We start from the raw sequence: 19669 nt of genomic DNA, 5'->3' as shown, positions 1-19669 counted from the left end.
GCTGGCTGGCTGGCTAGCGCTCCGGGGCGGGCTGGCTGGCTGGCGCTAGCTGGCTAGCGCTCCGGGGCTGGCTGGCTAGCGCTCCGGGGCTGGCTGGCGCTAGCCGGCTAGTGCTCCGGGGCTGGCGCTAGCCGGCTAGCGCTCCGGGGCTGGCGCTAGCCGGCTAGCGCTCCGGGGCTGGCTGGCTAGCGAGCGCTCCGGGGCTGGCTGGCTAGCGAGCGCTCCGGGGCTGGCTGGCTGGCTTGTGCTAGCTGGCTAGCGCTCCGGGGCTGGCTGGCTGGCTGGCTGGCTGGCTAGCGCTCCGGGGCTGGCTGGCTGGCTGGCGCTAGCTGGCTAGCACTCCGGGGCTGGCTGGCTGGCTGGCGCTCCGGGACTGGCGCTAGCTAGCTAGCGCTCCGGGGCTGGCGCTAGCTAGCTAGCGCTCCGGGGCTGGCTGGCTCAGTAAACTAGTAAATTCAGTAAAGGAAAAACTTGAGACTGAAAGGTTTTAACAGTCATCCAAATGACTGAACGTAAACATTGCTACAGTAACATACCAGCTACTGTTGTTGACATTAGCTAGCTTGCCGTCCAAAATGGCGGACACCGGGGCGTCACGTGACCCTGTGACGTCAGGTGAAATACCTCAATACACCTATGTAGATATTGCACCAAAAACCAGACATTTGCAGCTAGAATAGTCATTTACCACATTAGCAATGTATAGAGTGTATTTCTGATTAGTTTAAAGTGATCTTCATTGAAAAGAACAGTGCTTTTCTTTCAAAAATAAGGAAATTTCAAAGTGACCCCAAACTTTTGAACGGTAGTGCATGTGGTTTAAAGGCACCAGAGACTCGCCTTTCACCCCCTCTCCTGGTCAGTAAAAACAGTTTTGCTACAAGAAGGCCAGGAATTGGACTTGGCTATCAGAGGCTATAACACACATGCCATAGGAGCATTTCAAGGAACAGTGAAAGCTTATCCTCACTGCCCACCCCCGGCTTTAACAGCCTTAGGAACCAGTTCATAATGAATTTCACCTGACTGCACCACTCACATTAGTTCGAATAAAGAGTAGGACGAGATGTACAAATGTGAAATACATTTGTATGCTATTGCAACTAATATTAGATATTATTAAATAAAACCATTATTTTAAATTCTGGATGAAAAGATAATTCCAAATCTTAATAATGGGCAGATTTGCCATCCTCTTGAATTAGCCTCCATGGCATAAAAGTGGTATGAATTCACTAAGTGTAAATTCAGTCAGAATTAGGGTTTTGTCAGCTAAACTCAGTCAGTTAGCATCTTAGTCTTTGATACTGTAGCCCAACATATGTAGTTAGCACCATAGCTTTCTCAAAAAATCCTACTATTCTGAGTAAAAGTACACTCCCAAATGGTGCATCAGTAAAGTAGCCTATCTTTAGTCCTTAGTCACATCTTGGTAGATGTGATAGAACTAGAAGGGAACTTGGTAGAGTGCATACCTTCACCAAGCCACATACAGTTGTGGTCAGAAGTTTACATACAGTGACATGAATGTCATGGCAATATTTGGGCTTTCAGTAATTTCTTTGAACTATTCTTTTTCTGTGGCAGAATGATTGTACAACATACATCTTCAATAATATAAAACACTAGAATTTGGTGCACAAGTATTACTTTTCTTTGGGTTTTCTGAAATCAACACAGGGTCAAAATTACATACACTAACTTAGATTATTAATTCAGAGGTGCTGAAACTTCTAAAATGTCTCTTATCTTGCCAAGCCAAAGGTCTCTTAACTTCCTGTTAGTGATCATGATTGACTACAGCTGGTAGCTTCTCTGTGCCTTCATAAAAAGGGTTTGTTTACAGCACTCATTGGACTGACCAACACAGAGTAAAATGGGAAAGTCCAAGGAGCTCAGTGCAGAGCTGAGAAAGAGGATCACAGATATACACAACTCTGGAATGTCTCTCGGAGCCATTTCTAAACAACTGTAAATTCCAAGATCAGTTCAAACAACTGTATCCAAGATATTGTGAGGTGTAGTCACTTTGCTTCAAGAAAACCCAAACTGTCACCCTCAGCTGACAGAAAATTGGTTTGGATGGTCAGGAACAACCTGGGAACCACCATGGCACAGCCCTGCCATGAACTGGAAGCTCATGGATCACTGTCTACAGTTTAGATCACCATGGACTAAGAGGCTGCTATCCAAGAATAACCTCCTGCTCCAAAATTGACACCTTCAAGCTTAACTAAAGTTTGAAGCTGACCACACAGCTTCCAGAGGAAAGCTGTATGGTCAGATGAAAAAAAGATTGAGTTGTTTGGCCACAATAACCACCATGTACAGAGGGACACTGTACCAGCTGGTGGTGGTGGTAGGATCATCATGCTCTGGGGCTGTTTTGCTGCCAGTGGAATTGGTTCATTGCACAAAGTGGATGGAATAATGAAGGAGGACTACCTCAGAATTCTTCAGCATAAAACATCAGAAACTTGAATATGACTTGGGACTTGGGAGTTACAACAGGACAGTGAACCCAAACACGCATCACAGCTGGTTGTGGAGGATAAAGCAGGCTAACATCAAGCTTAAAACAAGTCCTGATTTCAACCCTATTGAAAATAAATGGACCGTGCTTATAAGTCGAGTCCATGCCAAGAAAACAAACAAAAAAAATTAATTAAACTCTACCAATTCTACCATGAAGAGTCGTGAAATATCCAACCAGAATTCTGCCAGAAGCTTGTTCATGGTAAACAAAAATGTTTGGTCAAGGTGAATCTTGTGAAGAGACATTTTACCCAAATATTAGGTGTGCTGTATGTATATTTTAGACCAGGTATGTATAATTTTGACCCTGTGTTGATTTCAGAAACCCAAAGAAAATTAAAACTTGTGCACCAAATTCTAGTGTTTTTTAAATTAAAGATGTATGCTGTACATTCTGCCACAGAAAAAGAACAGTTCAAAGACATTACTGAAATCCCAAATATTGCCATGACATTCATATCCAAGATGACATTCATGTCACTGTATGTAAACTTCTGACTACAACTGTATTATAAACATCAAAATCAAATCACTTGAACCTAGGATAATGCTAAAGCTGTACACCAAATTTCATCCAAATCCGTTCACTACTTTTTGAGTTATGTTGGGAACAGGAAAAAATAAAAATAAAAAAATAAATAAAAAAATAAAAAATCCTGGCTCTGCATGTCTATCCAGATTTGCATCAAAATCTAATCAATTGTTCCTTGGCTCATGGTCCACCTTTCCTCAGAATTTCATCAAAATCTATTCACTATTTTTTGAGTTATATTTGGAACAAACAAACAGAGGCGAAAACATAACCTCCTCCAACAATGTTGATGGAGGTAATAATTGGCTCTTCTCTTTGAGTGGGAATGACACCATTACGCTACAGCTACACCAGCCAGCCAGCTGTGGCCACCCCTCTCTCTCTCTCTCTCTCTCTCTCTCTCTCTCTCTCTATATATATATATATATATATATATATATATACACACACACACACACACAAGAGATGTGGCAAGAGTTATGGCTCTCCTCCAAGCGTGTTCAGCCATCCTGTGATCTTTGAAAAGACGTGGCAGCTTCTGACATCTCAAAGGACGCATAAATGAAGGGATTGTATAAATTTTCTGGTTTTAATGTTCTGCTAAAGTGTGCTAATCAGCTAGACATGTAATTCAGTGCTTATGGCTTAACTGGATGTATTTAAGAAAATTAAGGAAGATAAAAAGTTACCCAGTACTGACTACTGAAACAGTCACTTCTCACTGATTCACTTCTTCCAGCTTGTCCCACTTACGTGTGTGAGATTGCTGCCATGTGGACCTTATTGATTGACATAATTAATTGGGGCATAGTTTTACGTCAGATGCCCTTCCTGCCACAACCCTCCCATTTCCGGGCTTGGGAAACAACAATTCACACACATTCACAATTTAGAGTTCCCAGTTCACCTAGTAACTGCATGCCTTTGGACTGTTGGGGAAACCAGAGCACCCAGAGGAAACCCATGCAGACACAGGGAAAACATGCAAACTCCACACAGAAAGGCGCCTGCCAGCCACTGGGCATGAACTCAGAAGCTTCTTGCTGTGAGGCAACAGTGCCAACCGCTGTGTCACCATGCCACCCCCAGACTACTGAAACAGTACTTTCCCTATAAAGTAAAAAAAGAAAAGAAAAAAAGGCAGTAACAAGTTAGAAACCCAGTTATCGAAATGTTAATCATGCCTGGGTGGGATGTTTTTGTGCAATGTTCAGGCTTTTTTTTTTTAAATAATTATTTATCATAATTCTATTTATTATAATTCAGTTGCACATAAGCATACTAATTTCATAATAGCAGCTCTCATTTCTTCCAGTAGTTGCTCATACACATTACATGTAAATATTCCAATATCAAGAATATTTTGTCTTCAAACTTGATCTATAATAACAATAGCAATGAGCCATGTTTTTCCCTGCAATTACCTTCATTCAATTCCTTCATTTAGTTTCTTTCTTCTGTTGGGGTTTCTGTTTGTACAGTAACCCTTGTTACTAAAATATCCACAGCTTTTGGCAATACAGGAAGGAATCACGCATGAGGCTATTTCATTAAAATGACCAGTACAGCCTGCAGTGGCCTTCATCTTTACAAAGCCATGATGTATGTGACATATATAGTCAGGAAATGGCTTTTGTGGGAAGCCATAAGCTAGTTTGCTCTTCTGTTTTTAATGCAAGACCATCTTATCAGTCCCTCTCCCTATGGCAAAGTTGAAGTTTCACATTAAAGTAATCTCTGCGATCTCAAAAAAGCGGCTCTCAGTATAGAAAAGAATAAAAGAATAAATAATGCATGGGAACACTTCAAAAGACATATACTGTGATCTTTTCTCCAATTCTCAGCAGTGCTTCAGTGATTCCTGAGGAACAACAACAAAAAAAAATGTTGGCTTTACACTTGAGTCTACATCTTGTGCAAAGCTCCATGGTTTGAAAGGAATTCTTCTACATCCAAGCTAACCTGCATTTAATACTTTTGATATATATATTGATTTGTCTTGGAATAACATTTGAGTGCTAAATGGACTACATTCACTTCTGATATGCATTAATTCTTAAAAAAGCAATTTCCTGTTGATCGTTTTTCATTAAAGAGATCAAGCAATGTAAATTAATGAAGTTTTTGCTTTTCAGTGTGGTATGTTTTCTGCATGTTGTGATTTGTGTATTGTACTCCACATTGCGATTACTTTTTGATCTGATTTTTGATCTCTGTGTCTGGTCCAGTAACTCAGTAGCAATTCATGCAGAAGGAGTTTCATCAAAGTGTAAGTATAAATCATGTGAGACAAATCATAATTGGAATCACTTCGATTGGACTTTAGGACCACAACTTCACTCTTGCACTTAGTGATTTTATCCATTTTTGTTTTATCTCTGTCAGGGTCACACAATGTTGGAAACAGTCTATGTTTGTGCCTGTTTGAAATACTAAAAAACCTCAGCATTACTTACTTGTTAACTAAATTAAATGCCTTTTAACTTGCCAAGGCCTCTTAGGGCCCGTTTACACGAGGACGCTGTCGGGTAAAAACGACTAAATATTTTATCAGAAGTGCCTTTCGTTTACACGAGGACAGCGTTTCCGAGGCTGAAAAACGGATAAAATTGAAAACGCCTTTCAAAGTGGATAAGTTAAAAACGGCCCCCGTTGCGTATCCGTCTAAACTACCCAATACGCGAAACTCCGCTCGGATCTGCTCACGTCGGGTACGCGTTTACGTCATACATATGTCATATACTGCACATGCCAGCCCGGGAAGTAAGAAAGTAAGTAAAAAAGTAAGAGCATGTCTGATTACATCGATCCAACGGACCTTCAAGCTGCTCTGTGTTTTAATGCAGTGGATGTGTTTTCCTGCTCACCCGCCCGGCTGGAGCTCTTCAGTTTGGTGTCGCCAAGTTACACACACACGCACGCGCGCGCCGCCTATTCAAGCCGCTCGTGAAACCATAAACCCGAGACTGAAAACAAAACCAGCAGCCGAACGGGTTTATTTTGCTGAGATGGACACTGCCTTTTCTCTTCTTCACCGAAACAAGAGTGAGTGTTACTTAATAAAGGCAGATTAAAAGAGTTTCGGTTTGCTCCTGCTCCTCCCTCGAGCACTACAGTACCTCAGCCGGTGTTCTGAAATTTCTTCCTACCTATAATTTCTTCCTACCCGGTGTTCTGTAAAGTTATCCTAGCAAGTTCTCATACAGACCGTTTTATTATTCAAAACAAGTCATTACAAATTATTTGACTCGGCCAAAGACTCGACCAATATGCACAAAACATAAAAATCGGCAAATGCGTGAAATTCTCACCGATTTTCTATCAGCCCAGCTGATCGGTGGGACAAAACTACTGTTGAATTTTCCTACCCTCCTGGATTTCGCGCATGTGTAGTAGGCTTGGTAGGATAACTTGACAGAACAGCGGTGCAGATGTGCAGATCAGACAAGACGGAAGACGTTGCGCATGCGTGCAGACATAGCGGAGACATTTATGCGTCACCGTATAGACGCAGATTTCCTCCTTGAAAACGGTCGTGTAGACGCGGAAAAAAGTGAGAACAAATACGGACTTTTGCGTTTTTGTTTTATACCGTCCCCGTGTAAAGTGGGCCTTAATTTCCTATTAGTGATCATGATTGATGACAGCTGGTAGCTTCTCTGTGCAAATATAAAAAGGGGTTGTTTGTCAACACTCATTGGATTGACCAACACACAGTACAATGGGAAAGTCCAAGGAACTCAGTGCAGATTTGAGAAAAAGATTCATATAATTATACAACTCAGGAATGTCTCTTGGAGCCATTTCTAAACAACTGCAGATTCCAAGATCATCAGTTCAACAATTCCATGTACAGTGGTGCTTGAAAATTTGTGAACCCTTTAGAATTTTCTATATTTCTGCTAAATATGATCTAAAACATAATCAGATTTTCACACAAGTCTTAAAGTAGATAAAGAGAACCCAGTTAAACAAATGAGACAAAAATATTATACTTGCTCATTTATTTATTGAGGAAAATGATCCAATATTACATATCTGTCAGTGGCAAAAGTATGTAAACCTCTAGGATTAGCAGTTAATTTGAAGATGAAATTAGAGTCAGGTGTTTTCAATCAATGGGATGACAATCAGGTGTGAGTGGGCACCCTGTATTATTTAAAGAACAGGGATCTATCAAAGTCTGATCTTCACAACACATGTTTGTGGAAGTGTAACATGGCACGAACAAAGGAGATTTCTGAGGACCTCAGAAAAAGCATTGTTGATGCTCATCAGGCTGGAAAAGGTTACAAAACCATCTCTAAAGAGTTTGGACTCCACCAATCCACAGTCAGACAGATTGTGTACAAATAGAGGAAATTCAAGACCATTGTTACCCTCCCCAGGAGTGGTTGACTAACAAAGATCACTCCAAGAGCAAGGCATGTAATAGTTGGTGAGGTCACAAAGGACCCCAGGGTAACTTCTATGCAACTCTCACATTGGCTAATGTTAATGTTCATGAGTCCATCATCAGGAGAACACTGAACAACAATGGTGTGCATGGCAGGGTTGCAAGGAGAAAGCCACTGCTCTCCAAAAAGAGCATTGCTGCTCATCTGAAGTTTGCTAAAGATCACGTAGACAAGCTAGAAGGCTATTGGAAAAATGTTTTGTGAACAGATGAGACCAAAATAGAACTTTTTGGTTTAAATGAGAAGTGTTATGTTTGGAAAAAGGAAAATACTGCATTCCAGCATAAGAACCTTATCCCATCTTTGAAACATGGTGGTGGTAGTATCATGGTTTGGGCCTGTTTTGCTGCATCTGGGCCAGGACAGCTTGCCATCATTGATGGAACAATGAATTCTGAATTATACCAGTGAATTCTAAAGGAAAATGTCAGGACATCTGTCCATGAACTGAATCTCAAGAGAAGGTGGGTCATGCAGCAAGACAACGACCATGCACACAAGTTGTTCTACCAAAGAATGATTAAAGAAGAATAAAGTTAATGTTTTGGAATGGCCAAGTCAAAGTCCTGACCTTAATCCAATCAAAATGTTGTGGAAGAACCTGAACAAGCAGTTCATGTGAGGAAACCCACCAACATCCCAGAGTTGAAGCTGTTCTGTACAGAGGAATGGGCTAAAATTCCTCCAAGCCGGTGTGCAGGACTCATCAACAGTTACCGGAAACATTATTTGCAGTTATTGCTGCACAAGGGGTCACACCAGATACTGAAAGCAAAGGTTTACATACTTTTGCCACTCACAGATTTGTAATATTGGATCATTTTCCTCAATAAATAAATGACCAAGTATAATATTTTTGTCTCATTTGTTTAACTGGGTTCTCTTTATCTACTTTTAGGACTTGTGTGAAAATCTGATAATATTTTAGGTCATATTTATGCAGAAATATAGAAAATTCTAAAGGGTTCACAAACTTTCAAGCACCACTGTAAGTACAAGTTATTGGGAGGTGTAGCCACTTTGCCAAGCCACTTTTCTGGAAGAAGACCTAAACTGCGCCCCTTAGCTGAGAGAAAATTGGTTCAGATGGTCAGGAACCATCAAGGCACAGGTTTGCCATGAACTGGAAGCTGTTAGAACACTGTCTACAGTCATGCAAGTTTTACATCACCATAGACTGAGAGGCTGCAATCCAAGAAAGAAGACCCTGCTCCAAAATCCACACCGTCAAGCTTGAGTAAAGTTTTAATGAATAAAGCTGACCACATGGACAAAGAAAAATCTTCCTGGAGGAAAGTTTTATGGTCAGATCCGAAAAGGATTGAGTTGTTTGACCACAATGACCAGAGATACAGATGAACAATGTCTCGTCTCGTCTTCTTCTGCTTATCCGGGACCGGGTCGCGGAGGCAGCAGTCTAAGCATGGAAGCCCAAACTTCCCTTTCCCCAGACACCTCGGCCAGCTCCTCGGGAAGAACACCGAGGCGTTCCCAGGTCAGCCGAGAGACATAGTCCCTCCAGCGTGTCCTGGGTCTTCCCCGGGGCCTCCTCCCGGGGGGACATGCCTGGAACACCTCCCCAGGGAGGCGTCCAGGAGGCATCCGAAAAAGATGCCCGAGCCACCTCAGCTGGTTCCTCTCGATGTGGAGGAGCAGCGGCTCTACTCCGAGCTCCTCCCGAGTGACTGTGCTTCTCACCCTATCTCTAAGGGAGCGCCCAGCCACCCTGCAAAGGAAACTCATTTCAGCTGCTTGTATCCGCGATCTTGTTCTTTCAGTCATTACCCAAAGCTCATGACCATAGGTGAGAGTCAGAACGTAGATCGACCGGTAAATTGAGAGCTTCGCCTTTTGGCTCAGCTCCTTCTTCACCACGACAGACCGGTAAAGCGACCGCATCACTGCGGAGGCTGCACCGATCCGCCTGTCGATCTCACGCTCCATCCTTCCCTCACTCGTGAACAAGATCCCGAGATACTTAAACTCCTCCACTTGAGGCAGGACTTCTCCACCAACCTGGAGAGGGCAAGCCACCCTTTTCCGGTCGAGAACCATGGCCTCAGACTTGGAGGTGCTGATTCTCATCCCAGCCTTTTCACACTCGACTGCAAACTGCCCCAGTGCATGCTGAAGGTCCTGGTTTGAAGAAGCCAACAGGACAACATCATCTGCAAAAAGCAGAGATGAAATCCTGTGGTTCCCAAACAGGATTCCTTCCGGCCCCTGGCTGCGCCTAGAAATTCTGTCCATAAAAATTATGAACAGAACCGGTGACAAAGGGCAGCCCTGCCGGAGTCCAACATGCACTGGGAACAGGTCTGACTTACTGCCGGCAATGCGAACCAGACTCCTGCTCCGTTCGTACAGGGACCGGACAGCCCTTAGCAATGAGCCCCGAACCCCATACTCCCGAAGCCCCCCCCACAGAATACCAAGGGGGACACAGTCGAATGCCTTCTCCAGATCCACAAAGCACATGTGGACTGGTTGGGCAAACTCCCATGAACCCTCGAGCACCCTATGAAGGGTATAGAGCTGGTCCAGTGTTCCGCGACCAGGACGAAAACCGCATTGTTCCTCCTGGATCCGAGGTTCGACTATTGGTCGAATTCTCCTCTCCAGTACCCTGGAGTAAACTTTCCCTGGGAGGCTGAGAAGTGTGATTCCCCTATAATTGGAGCACACTCTCCGGTCCCCTTTCTTAAAAAGAGGGACCACCACCCCAGTCTGCCACTCCAGAGGCACTGTCCCCAACTGCCACGTGATGTTGCAGAGGCGTGTCAACCAAGACAGCCCCACAACATCCAGAGACTTGAGATACTCAGGGCGGATCTCATCCACCCCCGGTGCCTTGCCACCGAGGAGCTTGCAAACCACCTCAGTGACTTTGGCTTGGGTAATGGACGAGTCCACCTCTGAGTCATCAGCCTCAGTCTCCTCAGTGGAAGACATGATGGTGGGATTGAGGAGATCTTCAAAGTATTCCTTCCACCGCCCGACAATGTCCCCAGTCGAGGTCAACAGCTCCCCACCCACACTGTAAACAGTGTTGGCAGAATACTGCTTCCCCCTCCTGAGGCGCCGGATGGTTTGCCAGAATTTCTTCGAGGCCAACCGATAGTCCTTCTCCATGGCCTCCCCGAACTCCTCCCAGTTCTGAGTTTTTGCCTCCGCAACTGCCCGAGCTGCAGCACGCCTGGCCTGCCAATACCCGTCGGCTGCCTCAGGAGTCCCGGAGGTCAACATGGCCCGATAGGACTCCTTCTTCAGCTTGACAGCATCCCTTACTTCCGGTGTCCACCACCGGGTTCGGGGATTGCCGCCACGACAGGCACCGGAGACCTTGCGGCCACAGCTCCGAACAGCTGCGTCCACAATGGAGGTAGAGAACATGGTCCACTCAGACTCAATGTCCCCCGCCTCCCTCGGAAGCTGGGAAAAGCTCTCCCGGAGGTGGGAGTTAAAGACCTCCCCAACAGAGTGCTCGGCCAGACGTTCCCAGCAGACCCTCACCATATGTTTGGGCCTGCCAGGTCTGTCCAGCTTCCTCCTCTGCCAGCGGATCCAACTCACCACCAGGTGGTGATCAGTTGACAGCTCAGCCCCTCTCTTCACCCGAGTGTCCAAGACATAGGGCCGGAGATCAGATGAAACGACTACAAAGTCGATCATCGACCTCCGACCTAAGGTGTCCTGGTGCCACGTGCACTTATGGACACCCCTATGCTTGAACATGGTGTTCGTTATGGACAAACCGTGACTAGCACAGAAGTGCAATAACAAAACACCACTCGGGTTCAGATCGGGGAGGCCGTTCCTCCCAACCACGCCCCTCCAGGTGTCACTGTCGTCGCCCACGTGAGCATTGAAGTCCCCCAGTAGCACAATGGAGTCCCCAGTCTGAGCACCCCTCAGTACCTCTCCCAGGGACTCCAAGAAGGCCGGATACTCTATACTGCTATTTGGCCCGTAGGCACAAACAACAGCAAGAGCCCTCTCCCCAATCCAAAGGTGCAGAGAGGCGACCCTCTCGTTCACTGGGGTAAACTCCAACACATGGCGGCTGAGCTGGGGAGCTATAAGCAAGCCCACACCAGCCCGCCGCCGCTCACCACAGGCGACTCCAGAGAAGTGGAAAGTCCAGCCCCTCTCGAGGACCTGGGTTCCAGAGCCCAAGCTGTGCATGGAGGTGAGCCCGACTATCTCTAGCCGGTACCTCTCAACCTCCCGCACAAGCTCAGGCTCTTTCCCCCCCAGCGAAGTGACATTCCATGTCCCAACAGCCAGCCGCTGTGTCCGGGGATCAGGTCGTCGAGGCCCCTGCCTTCGACTGCCACCCAATACACACTGCACCAAACCCCTACTGCTACCTCTGTGGGTGGTGAACCCACAGGAGGTTGGGCCCAAGTCACCTCTTCGGGCTGAGCCCGGCCGGGCCGATGAACAATGTACCATCTGTTAAGCATGGTGGTGGTAGCATCATGCTCTGGGGCTGTTTTGCTGCCAGTGGAACTGGTGCACCGCACAAAGTGGATGGAATAATAAAGAACTTCAGACTTCTTCAGCATAACCTCAAACCATCAGCTAGATGGTTCAAATTTGGGCACAATTGGGTGTTCCAACAGGACAATGACTCAAAATGCACATCAATTTGGTTGTGGAGGACAAAGCAGGAGAACAAACTTAAAACAAGTCCTGACCTCAATCCTACTGAAAATGTGGACTGCACTTAAAAGTGGAGTATGTGCCAGAAAACACACAAATTTAAATGAACTCTACTAAGAAGAGGGTCAAATAACCAATCAGATTTCTGACAGAAACCTGTTGATGGCTACCAAAAGCATCTAATCAAGGTGAAACTTGCTAAGAAATATTTAACAAAATATTATGGATGCTGTAAGTATATTTTTGACCCTGTGTAATTTTTAGAAAACCCAAAATGAACAAAATCTTGTGCACTAAAGTCCTTTTTTTGATGAAAGATGTATGTTGTAAAAACTTTCTGCCACAGAAAAACAGTTCAAAAAAATCATTGAAAGACCAATATTGCCATAACATTCATGTCCATGTATGTAAACTTTTGACTACAACTGTACATAGGCTCAGACTCAAATTTAATTCCTTAAGTTTCTCCTTCACTCCATATTCCCTCATATATCAAATAATAATTTATTAAACATTTACAGCTTTGAACACGGTGGTGTAGTGGTTAGCGCTGTCGCCTCACAGCAAGAAGGTCCGGGTTCGAGCCCCGTGGCCGGCGAGGACCTTTCTGTGTGGAGTTTGCATGTTCTCCCCGTGTCTGCATGGGTTTCCTCTGGGTGCTCCGGTTTCCCCCACAGTCCAAAGACATGCAGGTTAGGTTAACTGGTGACTCTAAATTGACCGTGAATGTGAATGGTTGTCTGTGTCTATGTGTCAGCCCTGTGATGACCTGGTGACTTGTCCAGGGTGTACCCCGCCTTTTGCCCGTAGTCAGATGGGATAGGCTCCAGCTTGCCTGCGACCCTGTAGAACAGGATAAAGCGGCTAGAGATAATGAGAGATGAGATGAGCTTTGAACACTAATGCATACGTGAGAACAAATAGTACCCCAGTTCCCATAAAAGGTGAATAAAACCTGCATTTTTATTAAAAAGTGTTTTAAGATGATAGAATGAGCAGCATGCTAACTGCCATGTCAATATAAATTACTTGGTCTCTGCTGATTCTGTGCCTGATTTCCTTATTGATTTCTTTGCTTGCCTTGACCTTTAATGTAAGGATGTAATTATGTCTTCTTCATCTCATAACACACTCTGGATTGGACTTAAATCCACCATTTCAGAGTCATGTGTATCTGTCTGGAAACTACACAAGCTGCCAAAGTTCATGAAAAGAGATGTTAAAAAAAGTCAATTAATCCACCAGTGGCTAATTTTGGAAAGTTTGAAAGCTGTACAAGCATGAATGGTGATGGCAGGTACTATTCTGACTAATGACACATGAAAGATCATTTTTTTCCCTCTCCGTGCTCTCACGGAAGGCGGTCGCATTTCTCTGCTCTCCTTCCCTTATCTTCCCTGCTTTGCTCCTCTTGTCTTGTCTCATCTGTCTACTGTCTATTCTTTTGAGAGACTCTCTTTGCACTGCTCTCCAAACTAAAAAATCATGGAATTGATAAACTGGTCTCTTCACGCTATTGACACAATTTTCTCGACTAGAAGCCTGGGTTCGGGGGAACTGTCCTGTCCTGCCGGAATGTTCGCAGCTGGCTACACGATGGACATGTGGGAGAAGTGGCGGGTCATGTGCCTGGCGGTTCTTTCTGTGGAGGATATTGAAGACATCTACCTATTCAGAACCATGATTACAGGTCTTCTGCTGATTGGATTAGGCATTGCCCTAGTTTATCGAGGAAATCAGGAAATGGTGACAGCTGTCCAAAGCCCCATAAAGCTGCCCGACATGATTGAAGCGGTGGGCAGAGCTGTCGGCACTCAGACTGTGGCTATTCAGAACTTGAACTGCAACATGGATAACATCATGGAGAAGTTTTTGGCTTTGCAAAGGAAATGGATTGATTCAGAGACCAGAATGGACAAACAGAGTAGTCATGTAAAAGAATGCATCTACTCGCCCCAAGACCAAACAATCCCAATCTTATCTGCTTTCGGCTCCCTCAGACAGCACTGGCCTCGGCCAAGGCCGTTGCTGGAACAAAAAATCCCCCTGAAGATCACTGCAGTGAGACGCTCTTAGATTCCTTCCCCCACTTCCCGCGGTCGCCGCTTTTACCCCCAGTGTGACAAGCAGGTGTGCGACCAGCGCCGTTATGGCTGCAGGAACGGATGGCTGCTTGCTTGTGCTGGGTTACCTCTACCTCCCCCTTACCCCCCCTCCCCTCCCCTGATCACCCCCCCCCCCCCCAAGTCCCGAGTTTTCATGTTGTAAAGTGTACTTGTGTATTTTATGCTTATGTGCTGAGGTGTTTTTTTAATGTTCCCACACTGTACTTCTCAAGGAGCATAGTGTGGGGGTTGCTTTTTTTCTCCTCCCCTCTCCTCATGTTACTCTGTATTTTTTTCTTTCCATCCCTGTCTTCCTGTCCTGTCTACTCCCCCCTCTGTCAATTGTATGTATGTGTATATGTAAGAACGGGTTGATGGTCAATTTCGCTGGCACTTGTGGCTAGTGACAATAAAGGGTTCATTCATTCATTCATTACAGTTGATTATTTATGATCATGGTGGTTAAAGTAGGACTTGTGCTGAGTCATGGTTTCTTCTTTATTAGCACCATTTCAGGATGTTTTTTCTCACCACTCTCACCAGTGGTCTGCTCAGTTGGGGTTGTTGTTGCAACTCAGTGCTGCAGTTCTTCTGACTGATGACCTTGAGGATGAAACATTTTCTATCCTTAAAGACCATGGTCTCTTTCACATGACACAAAGCCTCACTGAATGCTTGGATGAGGATGAAAATGATCTAAATTGCAACCCCATTTCCAAAAACTCAGGACATTATGTAAAACATAAATAAAAACAGAATGCAATAATTTGTAAATCATGAAAACCCTACATTTAATTGAAAATAGTAAACAAACAGCATATCAAATGTTGAAAGTGAGAAATTTTATTGTTTTTTGAAAATATATGCTCATTTTGAATTTGAGGTCAGCAACGCGCTTCAAAAATGTTTGGACAGAGGCATGTTTACCACTGTGTTGCATCACCTCTACTTTTAACAACACTCTGTACGGTAAATGTTTGGGAACTGAGGAGACCAATTGCTGTAGTGTTGAAAGAGATATGTTGTTCCATTCTTGCCTGATATACAATTTCAGCTGTTCAACAGTTCGAGGTCTCCTTTATCGTATTTTTTTGTTTCATAATGCACCGCATATTTTCAATAAAAGACAGATCTGGACTGCAGGCAGGCCAGTTTAGCACCTGGACTCTTTTACTGTGGAGCCATGCAGTTGTAATACGTGCTGAACACAGCTTGGCATTCATTGTCTTGATTAAATAAGCAAGGCCTTCCCTGAAAAATATGTTGTCTGGATGCCAGCATGTTGCTCCATCCATTATCTGTAGCTGCTTATTTTGTTCTACAGGGTGAGCTGGAGCCTATCCCAGCTGACTATGGGCGAGAGGCAGGGTACACCCTGGACAAGTCACCAGGTTATGGCAGGGCTGACACAGAGACAAACAACCATTCACACTCGCACCTATGGTCAATTTAGAGCCACCAATTAGCCTAACCTGCATGTCTTTGGGAGAAACTAGAGCACCTGGAGGAAACCCACACAGACACAGGGAGAACATGCAAACACTACACAGAAAGGCCCTCACTGGCTGCTGGGCTTGAACCCAGGACCTTCTTCCTGTGAGGCAACAGTGCTAACCACTACACCACCGTGCCATCCATGTTGCTCCAAAATCTTTAAATATCATTAAGCATTAATGATGCTTTCCCAGAGGTGCAAGCAACACATGCCATGTGCACTGATGCACTTTCATACCATCATAGATGCTGGCTTTAGAACTGTGTGCTGATAACAAGCTGGGTGATCTCCTCTCCTCTTTAACCCTAGGACACGGTGTCCATGATTTCTAAAAATAATTTCTACTTTTGATTCATCAGACCTTGGGACAATTTTTCACTTCACCTCAGTCCATTGTAAAAGAGCTTGGGCCAAGAGAAGGTGGTGGTGTTTCTGGATATTGTTTATATCTGGTTTTAACTTGTGTTTGTGGATGCAGTAATTAACTATTTTCACAGACGACGGTTTTCTGAAGTGCTCCTGAGCCCATACAGTGATTTCACTACAGACACATGTCTGCTTTTAATACAGTGTGGCCTGACAGCCTGAAGATCACAGGCATCCGATGTCAGTTTTCAGCCTTATCTCTTGCATACAGAGATTTCTCCAAATTCTCTGAATCCTTTAATAATATTATGTACCATAGATGATGTGATCCCTAAATTTTTTTTTGCAATTTTACATTGAGGAATGTTATTCTTAAATTGTTGCACTGTTTGCTCATGCAGTCTTTCACAGAGCGGTGAACCCCTCCCCATCTTTACTTCTGAGAGACTCCGCCTCTCTGGGATGCTCTTTTTATACCCAGTATATAACAGTATATGTTACTGACCTGTTGCCAATTAACCTAATTAGGTAGGTGTGTGTGTGTGTGTGTGTGTGTGTGTGTGTGTTGTTTGTGCTGCTGGCATTAAATTCAAAATGAGCATCAACATTAGATATGTTATCTTCCTTGTAATATTTTCAATGAAATATACGGTTTTGATGATTTACAAATCATCACATTCTGTTATTATTTACATTTTACACAGCATCCCAAGGATTTTGGAAATGGGGTTGTATATGCCAAGACGTTCACACTCACCAGACCTCAACCCAGTTGATCACCTATGGGAGATTTTGGAGTGACATACTCTTTACAACCATCCTCCAGAGGTGGAAAGAGTACTAAAATATTATACTCAAGTACAAGTAGTGCTACTCTGATGAAATTTTACTAAAGTACAAGTAAAGTTACCAGACAAAAAATCTACTCAAGTAAAAGTAAAAAGTAGATCATTTAAAATGTACTTTGAGTAAAAGTAAAACGTTACTTTTAACAATGGGTGTTTTCTGCTTCCATTGTGTTGTGCAAAAATGAAAAAGAAGAGGAAACAAGGATATATGTACATCTCAACCCAGATGTTTTATTTAAAGGAAGTGTATCAAATTGAATGCTTAGGATAATGCTGCATTAAAACTGAGACAAACAAAAAAGGTCAATACACACAGTCATGTCATTTACATCGCCCTGACCACACACAAAGCATTGTACACGAAATATGAAAGTGAAATGTTGCACCGAAATCTCGTAGCTTGCCTGTGTGCACTGTGTGTTATTGAACAATTCAATTCAAACATTATTTGTTTTGCTTAGTATTCCTTTCTGGCCTGTTGGATGTAGAATGGTAGGAGGACTGATCACGTCAGGTTGGCGAGCTAACTTGCTTGCATGATTAGCCAACCGAATAACAGACTAGTTACCGTTATGTTACAGTACCAACAGGTTGCTACTTCAACATTAGCAATGCCATCCACTATTTTTGGAATATAACCAGCCTATTGTCGGTTTAATATGGAAAGGAAACATTATGATCAGGGGCGCAGATACGTTTTTTGAACTGGGGGGGACAAAAAACTGGGGGGGACAAAGCTGCCAGCAAACCAACCCCAACCCCGATATGCCTGTCAAACTTGTTGTGGGTAACCATAGCAACCAAGCTCGAGCTCGCAACCTGTGCAGTCTGCGCAGCTCAACCAACCGAATATCAGTCTTTGTTTTGTTTTATGTGAGTTGTTGCAACTATGTATACACTGCTGTGCACCTCAATAAACCGAATGGTAATTAGTCTTTTGATTTTTCCGTGAGGTTTGCCTTATGCAAAGAAAGACAGCATAGACGTTTTTTCCTCCCTATATGTGGGGGGGACCGAACGAGGTGAATTTAAATCTGAGTGGGATGAATCCCACCCGTCCCACCCTCTATCTGCGCCCGTGATTATGATGCCAATGACAATACTTACCTCAACATGCTTGCGCAGATTAGACGTTGAATTTTTGTATGCCGCAATGGTTGTCTTCTTGGGTACACATAATCTGCACTGCATAATGAAACTGTCACCCCTTTTCTCTACGAAGCTGAAGTGATCACGTATGTAGGGCCAGGGGTGCACTTCATTACTGGAAGAAATTGCGTTTTCTGCAGGGTCATCCACCACAGGTTCCTCAGTCTCCTCCATGTCCGCAGGGGCGCTTTATCAACACCCGTGGCCCATGGGCTAGGCCCCTCATAGGCTACCTGTCAACCCTACCCTTACCGTTGGCCAGGAAAACACTCTTATTTTATTTGCAATACGTGTCAAGCATTTACAGTGTAAGCGTGTAATTAGCCTAGAAGCCTACGATAGGTTACGTTTGGCTCAGCATAGCTGCGCAAGGCCCACGCTCACATCGCTCAACACATCCGACCACAGAGGGAGAGAAGAACACGCGCATTATCATTACAGAGCCGGTTCTGATTATTACCACAGACAGGACAGTGATACTGCGTAACTTTCACGCAGGGGCATGGCCAGAGATAACCACACAAGCGCGCGTGCGCTAATGTGTTGTAAACATAAAACACACACACCTACAGACAAGTCCTTTTAAAAAATAAAATACATAAAAATAGCTCGGCGGCATGAAAACAAACATTCACTGCAAGACAAGGTGCCCTAGAATCGCCATCAGTTTTTAATATCTATATGGACTTTGTTGTCAGGATTGCACAGCATGAGATATCAAAACTGTACCCAGATACAGGCTTCAAGTTCAGATATTGCATTCCAAATGAGGTATCTACAAGAGAAATACGTACGAAAGCACGAGCATCAGGAGAGGGTTGCATAACAGAGATTCTATACACAGATGATCAGGCCATACTCGCTGGATCCATCGAGGAGCTTCAGAATATTCTTCAGTGGTATGATAAGACCTACACCTGCTTTGGTTTACAAATATCATATGTCAAAACAGAAACAATGGCTTTTAACGTCAATGAGGATATCAAATGTAAACCAAGTATCATTTCCCTTGGCGGCACTAATATTAAAAACGTCCGCACCTTTAAATATCTTGGTTATAATGTCAGCAACTGTGATGAATCCTCACACTTCCTGCATGCTAGGATAAGTGCTGCATTCATGAAATGGAATGAACTGAAACACGTTCTAACCGACCACCGAATACTACTAAAAACCCGTATAAAGTTCCTAGTGGCATGCGTTCGATCTCGTCTCCTGTACAGCACACAGGCATGGCAACTATCATCCAGTGAAATTCACAAAATTGAGGTAGTGTGGCACAGCTTCCTAAGGAAAATGATTAAAGGTGGATATAAACGAAAGAATGCCCCTGACCAAAAGAACACTACAAATGAAGATATAGACTGGAGCTACAAGATGTCCAATGCTGACCTCCGGAAACTGACAGGAACCCAGGATATAAAACTATCCTGCTACGTACAACAACTAAAATATATTGTTCACGTTTGCTGGATGGGCAATAACCAAGTGCAAAAGCAGCTCCGGTTTGACAAAAA

Source organism: Neoarius graeffei, chromosome 3 (assembly GCF_027579695.1).
Source record: "Neoarius graeffei isolate fNeoGra1 chromosome 3, fNeoGra1.pri, whole genome shotgun sequence".
Taxonomy (NCBI): domain Eukaryota; kingdom Metazoa; phylum Chordata; class Actinopteri; order Siluriformes; family Ariidae; genus Neoarius; species Neoarius graeffei.
This window is presented reverse-complemented; position numbering follows the sequence as displayed.